Source organism: Mus musculus, chromosome 3 (genome assembly GCF_000001635.26).
Source record: "Mus musculus strain C57BL/6J chromosome 3, GRCm38.p6 C57BL/6J".
Lineage (NCBI taxonomy): Eukaryota > Metazoa > Chordata > Mammalia > Rodentia > Muridae > Mus > Mus musculus.
The window spans coordinates 99700251-99708086 of record NC_000069.6 but is presented as its reverse complement, the minus strand read 5'-3'; the positions used below and the strand labels follow the sequence as shown (position 1 = coordinate 99708086).

The 7836-nt window shown below is 38.0% G+C and overlaps 1 non-coding gene across 1 annotated transcript; it reads left to right on the top strand.

The window, feature by feature from the left end:
- Positions 1-239: 239 nt before the first annotated feature.
- On the top strand, positions 240-347 carry Gm22505. Its single transcript, XR_003954709.1, has one exon. It is a non-coding gene; the product is annotated as a U6 spliceosomal RNA (small nuclear RNA).
- The last annotated feature ends 7489 nt before the right edge of the window (positions 348-7836 follow it).

The following is a 7836-nucleotide window of genomic DNA, read 5'->3' as shown; positions in this document are numbered from 1 at the left end:
CAGACGGTGATCCCTGAAGGGGATCTGCCTAGTATCAGCCAAGTTTTCATTTCCTTTCAGCAGGGACAGGGGGCTGCTCTGTTTTCCTTGGGCCAAACAGCATGGATGCAGATACTGAATATTCCAGAGAAAATAATCTAAGCAAGCACTAAGACACAATAATGCTGAAGTTAACCCAGTACCTTTGTTGGACTCCTTCAGCCCCAAAGAAAGATTTCTATGCTAAAGACTTGTCTGTGGTGCTCGCTTCGGCAGCACATATACTAAAAATTGGAACGATACAGAGAAGATTAGCATGGCCCCTGCGCAAGGATGACACGCAAATTCGTGAAGCGTTCCATATTTTTAACAGAATGCCAACTTTAACAACAAAAATAACAGGAAGCAACAATTACCTTTCCTTAATATCTCTTAATATCAATGGACTCAATTCCCCAATAAAAAGACATAGACTAACAGACTGGCTACACAAACAGGACCCAACATTCTGCTGCTTACAGGAAACCCATCTCAGGGAAAAAGACAGACACTACCTCAGAGTGAAAGGCTGGAAAACAATTTTCCAAGCAAATGGTCTGAAGAAACAGGCTGGAGTAGCCATTCTAATATCGGATAAAATCGACTTCCAACCCAAAGTTATCAAAAAAGACAAGGAGGGACACTTCATACTCATCAAAGGTAAAATCCTCCAAGAGGAACTCTCAATTCTGAATATCTACGCTCCAAATGCAAGGGCAGCCACATTCATTAAAGACACTTTAGTAAAGCTCAAAGCACACATTGCACCTCACACAATAATAGTGGGAGACCTCAACACACCACTTTCATCAATGGACAGATCGTGGAAACAGAAACTAAACAGGGACACAGTGAAACTAACAGAAGTTATGAAACAAATGGACCTGACAGATATCTACAGAATATTTAATCCTAAAACAAAAGGATATACCTTCTTCTCAGCACCTCACGGGACCTGCTCCAAAATTGACCATATAATTGGTCACAAAATAAGCCTCAACAGATACAAAAATATTGAAATTGTCCCATGTATCCTATCAGACCACCATGGCCTAAGACTGATCTTCAATAACAACATTAAGAATGGAAAGCCAACATTCACGTGGAAACTGAACAACACTCTTCTCAATGATACCTTGGTCAAGGAAGGAATAAAGAAAGAAATTAAAGACTTTTTAGAGTTTAATGAAAATGAAGCCACAACGTACCCAAACCTTTGGGACACAATGAAAGCATTTCTAAGAGGGAAACTCATAGCTCTGAGTACCTCCAAGAAGAAACGGGAGAGAGCACATACTAGCAGCTTGACAACACATCTAAAAGCTCTAGAAAAAAAGGAAGCAAATTCACCCAAGAGGAGTAGACGGCAGGAAATAATCAAACTCAGGGGTGAAATTAACCAAGTGGAAACAAGAAGAACTATTCAAAGAATTAACCAAACGAGGAGTTGGTTCTTTGAGAAAATCAACAAGATAGATAAACCCTTAGCTAGACTCACTAGAGGGCAAAGGGACAAAATCCTAATCAACAAAATCAGAAATGAAAAGGGAGACATAACAACAGATCCTGAAGAAATCCAAAACACCATCAGATCCTTCTACAAAAGCTTATACTCAACAAAACTGGAAAACCTGGATGAAATGGACAAATTTCTGGACAGATACCAGGTACCAAAGTTGAATCAGGATCAAGTTGACCTTCTAAACAGTCCCATATCCCCTAAAGAAATAGAAGCAGTTATTAATAGTCTCCCAACCAAAAAAAGCCCAGGACCAGATGGGTTTAGTGCAGAGTTCTATCAGACCTTCAAAGAAGATCTAATTCCAGTTCTGCACAAACTATTTCACAAGATAGAAGTAGAAGGTACTCTACCCAACTCATTTTATGAAGCCACTATTACTCTGATACCTAAACCACAGAAAGATCCAACAAAGATAGAGAACTTCAGACCAATTTCTCTTATGAATATCGATGCAAAAATCCTTAATAAAATTCTCGCTAACCGAATCCAAGAACACATTAAAGAAATCATCCATCCTGACCAAGTAGGTTTTATTCCAGGGATGCAGGGATGGTTTAATATACGAAAATCCATCAATGTAATCCATTATATAAACAAACTCAAAGACAAAAACCACATGATCATCTCGTTAGATGCAGAAAAAGCATTTGACAAGATCCAACACCCATTCATGATAAAAGTTTTGGAAAGATCAGGAATTCAAGGCCCATACCTAAACATAATAAAAGCAATCTACAGCAAACCAGTAGCCAACATCAAAGTAAATGGAGAGAAGCTGGAAGCAATCCCACTAAAATCAGGGACTAGACAAGGCTGCCCACTTTCTCCCTACCTTTTCAACATAGTACTTGAAGTATTAGCCAGAGCAATTCGACAACAAAAGGAGATCAAGGGGATACAAATTGGAAAAGAGGAAGTCAAAATATCACTTTTTGCAGATGATATGATAGTATATATAAGTGACCCTAAAAATTCCACCAGAGAACTCCTAAACCTGATAAACAGCTTTGGTGAAGTAGCTGGATATAAAATTAACTCAAACAAGTCAATGGCCTTTCTCTACACAAAGAATAAACAGGCTGAGAAAGAAATTAGGGAAACAACACCCTTCTCAATAGTCACAAATAATATAAAATATCTCGGCGTGACTCTAACTAAGGAAGTAAAAGATCTGTATGATAAAAATTTCAAGTCTCTGAAGAAAGAAATTAAAGAAGATCTCAGAAGATGGAAAGATCTCCCATGCTCATGGATTGGCAGGATCAACATTGTAAAAATGGCTATCTTGCCAAAAGCAATCTACAGATTCAATGCAATCCCCATCAAAATTCCAACTCAATTCTTCAACGAATTAGAAGGAGCAATTTGCAAATTCATCTGGAATAACAAAAAACCTAGGATAGCAAAAACTCTTCTCAAGGATAAAAGAACCTCTGGTGGAATCACCATGCCTGACCTAAAGCTTTACTACAGGGCAATTGTGATAAAAACTGCATGGTACTGGTATAGAGACAGACAAGTAGACCAATGGAATAGAATTGAAGACCCAGAAATGAACCCACACACCTATGGTCACTTGATCTTCGACAAGGGAGCTAAAACCATCCAGTGGAAGAAAGACAGCATTTTCAACAATTGGTGCTGGCACAACTGGTTGTTATCATGTAGAAGAATGCGAATCGATCCATACTTATCTCCTTGTACTAAGGTCAAATCTAAGTGGATCAAGGAACTTCACATAAAACCAGAGACACTGAAACTTATAGAGGAGAAAGTGGGGAAAAGCCTTGAAGATATGGGTACAGGGGAAAGATTCCTGAACAGAACAGCAATGGCTTGCTCTGTAAGATCGAGAATTGACAAATGGGACCTAATGAAACTCCAAAGTTTCTGCAAGGCAAAAGACACCGTCAATAGGACAAAAAGACCACCAACAGATTGGGAAAGGATCTTTACCTATCCTAAATCAGATAGGGGACTAATATCCAACATATATAAAGAACTCAAGAAGGTGGACTTCAGAAAATCAAATCACCCCATTAAAAAATGGGGCTCAGAATTGAACAAAGAATTCTCACCTGAGGAATACCGAATGGCAGAGAAGCACCTGAAAAAATGCTCAACATCCTTAATCATCAGGGAAATGCAAATCAAAACAACCCTGAGATTCCACCTCACACCAGTCAGAATGGCTAAGATCAAAAATTCAGGTGACAGCAGATGCTGGCGAGGATGTGGAGAAAGAGGAACACTCCTCCATTGTTGGTGGGATTGCAGGCTTGTACAACCACTCTGGAGATCAGTCTGGCGGTTCCTCAGAAAACTGGATATAGTACTACCGGAGGATCCAGCAATACCTCTCCTGGGCATATATCCAGAAGATGCCCCAACTGGTAAGAAGGACACATGCTCCACTATGTTCATAGCAGCCTTATTTATAATAGCCAGAAGCTGGAAGGAACCCAGATGCCCCTCAACAGAGGAATGGATACAGAAGATGTGGTACATCTACACAATGGAGTACTACTCAGCTATTAAAAAGAATGAATTTATGAAATTCCTGGCCAAATGGATGGACCTGGAGGGCATCATCCTGAGTGAGGTAACACATTCACAAAGGAACTCACACAATATGTACTCACTGATAAGTGGATATTAGCCCAAAACCTAAGATACCCAAGATATAAGATACAATTTCCTAAACACATGAAACTCAAGAAAAATGAAGACTGAAGTGTGAACACTATGCCCCTCCTTAGAAGTGGGAGCAAAACACCCTTGGAAGGAGTTACAGAGACAAAGTTTGGAGTTGAGATAAAAGGATGGACCATGTAGACACTACCATATCCGGGGATCCATCCCATAATCAGCTTCCAAATGCGGACACCATTGCATACACTAGCAAGATTATGCTGAAAGGACCCTGATATAGCTGTCTCTTGTCAGAGTATGCCTGGGCCTAGCAAACATAGAAGTGGATGCTCACAGTCGGCTATTGGATGGATCACATGGCCCCCAATGAAGGAGCTAGAGAAAGTACCAAAGAAGCTAAAGGGATCTGCAACCCTATAGGTGGAACAACATTATGAACTAACCAGTACCCCGGAGCTCTTGACTCTAGCTGCATATGCATCAAAAGATGGCCTAGTCGGCCATCACTGGAAAGAGAGGCCCATTGGACACGCAAACTTTATATGCCCCAGTACAGGGGAACGCCAGGGCCATAAAAGGGGAGTGGGTGGGTAGGGGAGAAGGGGTGGGTGGCTATGGGGGACTTTTGGTATAGCATTGCAAATGTAAATGAGCGAAATACCTAATAAAAAATGGAAAAAAAAAAAAAAAAAAAAAAAAAAAAAAAGACTTGTCTGTGTTGATACTGCATTATATGGTGGACAGTGACTAACACCTTTGCCATTTATCCCCCTCTTCAGATGAAATCTATCTTCCCAGTTCCTGAAAATTGAGCCACACTGTTTTCAGGGAAGAACACTTATGGCTACATGAATCTCTTCTAATATACTAGTGCATTTTTAAATGAGAGTTCAACTGTTACAAAACAACTTATACAGACTAGTTTTCTATGTAGGGAAAACTACAATTTTATCAACTGGGTATATGGACTTTAAAGGACATGAACAGCATTTAACCAGTGCCTTCATTTTACCAAGTGCTTTAAGCTAAAAGCAAAAACTGAAAACAAAAACAAAACAAAATCTAACAAGTTAATGCTAATACACACAATGGGACATATAGATAGGTAAAAGTTATTCAACATGGAACGGAAAGAGAAAAGTGGAAAATATAAAAGAGCTGAAGAAATATTAAGGACTAAATGAAAATAACAAAACACATTGTATCAGAGATTGTGGGGAATGTGGAACAGGCAATAGCCACGTCGCTGATGAAGAACACTGAAATAAACAGTATTCCCAGCTGATAGCTGCACACAGCGACACATAAATTTACAGTTAGCCACATCATAACTGAATTCATCTTTAGAGGAATGGTAATCTTTTAGAAAAAATGTTATATAAGTATGAAAATAATCAAATCAAGGCTTCTCAAAATGGCAAAAAGAAAGAACAGATAATTATACACGTTCTTGCCAATGAAGGAGAAAACAATTCTTAATCTAAAAATCTGAAAAGAAGCTAACAGCCAGCAATACGGAGATGTGAAATAATTTTCCAAATGAACACTAACAACATGTTTATTATTACTTTTACATAGTGAATTATTTAAAATCCATATTTAAAAAAAAAGCATTAAACTGAGCCAGAATGAAATCACAAGGAAGCAGTGGTAAGAGACTCTAAACTCAGGAAAAGCACAATTACACATGTATGATAATATCATCATAAAGTCAATACTTTGCATGTTAACTTTAAAGACAAACTACTAACATGAACTTTGACAGAAGTGAGAAACAGCTGAGGTAAATGACAGCAATTAATGTTGTTGATAATTTAGAAATATTGATTCACTATAGGTTGTTTTAATTGTGACATTTTAGGAAGTTAAAGCTAATCACTGGAAAATAAAAGCTGATTCTACGCTAAAAGCATCTAAGAGGATGGACACTCACTTGAGACAATGCTTTTATAAGACTGGCCTGTAGGCAACTCTGTGGAGCATTTTCTTGAATGATTGATGTGAAAGAACCCAGCTTATTATGGGTGATGTCACCCCTTGGGCAGGTGATCCTTAGTGGTATAAGAAAGCACGATAAGCAAGCCAGTAAGAAGAGTTCCCCTGTGGCCTCTGTATCACTTCCTGCTTCCAGATTCCTGCCTTGAGTTTGTGCCCTGACTTCCCTTCATGGTGAACTACAATGTGTACGTATAAGTCAAATAAACCTTTCGTCCTCAGGTTGATTTTGGTCAGATTGTTTTATCATAGCAACAGGAACCTAAGGTAAGTACAAGAAAACACTCAAGAGAAAGAAGCTCCAGGACATATAATGATAAATATTAAATATGTTAAGAATATAACTGAATTATATAGAACTTAAAGGATGGTAAAGTGCATACTTTCAGAATAATGCTTACATGCTAAGAAATAGAAAGCAGTTTGAAAATCAATCTTGAAAACATAGACAAAGAAGTTAAAATGTAAATGAAACAAAAGTTGCATTCATCAAGGTTAAAGTGAGAAGTGAGCTTGTGTATGTAGTTTTGTCTAGGCAAAGAATCTACTGAGAGAAAAAGAAAAAAAATCCACAAAAACTAAAAGAAAAAAATACCCAGAGATTTTACTCAGTGCAGTCTATAGTCTTTCATAGATGCCTACAGTCAGGCAAGTAATAAAATGCTGAAACATATAAAGAGGTATAAAAAATGAGCAATAATTGAGAAAGATGTGATCAATAGGAACAGCTCATGCTGCTGGATAGTTAGTCCATAAAAATTAATAATAAGTAGTATAAACAAGAGAAAATAATGAGAAAGAAAAAGAAAAAGAGTCAAGTGTGATGACGCACTCCTTTAATCTCAGCACTCGGGAGGCAGAGGCAGGGGGATTTCTGAATTTGAGGTCAGCCTGATCTACAAAGTGAGTTCCAGGACAGCCAGGGCTACACAGAGAAACCCTGTCTCGAAAAACAAAACAAAACAAAACAAAAAACAAAAAACAAAACAAAACAAAACAAAAAACAAAAACAAAAACAAAAAAAAGGAAAAAAAGAAAAAGGAGAATTATGGCTTTAAAACTATAGACTTTTAGCCAATAAAATCAATTTGACTAAGAATCAAGTTGGTACTATAAAGCTAAGTGATACAATATCTAGAATTTTTAATTCAGAGTTTTTATGTTCTAATACACCACACATTGCAGAAAACAAGGTACTTAATGTAAAGATTGACTAGAATATATTAGAAAATATAGAACATCACATAAGAAGGTCGTGGGGATATGAAGTAATATCATATGTGAGCAACAGGATGAGTAGGAAGAACAAGAAGAAATGGGGTTAGACAAGATGATAGTTGTTGGGCATGGTGGCACACACCTTTACTCCCAGTACTTCTGATCAGGTTGATTTTGGTCAGAATGTTTTATCATAGCAACAGGAACCTAAGGTAAGTACAAGAAAACACTCACGAGAAAGAAGCTCCAGGACATATAATGATAATTACAGGAGACAGAGGCAGTCTAATCTCTAAATTAGAGGCCAGGCTTGTTTACAGAGTGAGTTCCAAGACAGTCAGGTCTACACAGAGAAGCTCTGTCCTGGAAAAAAAGGAGGCAAAGGGGAAAGATAATTGAGAACCTTGGCCAGGAAGTGGTGGGGGACGCCT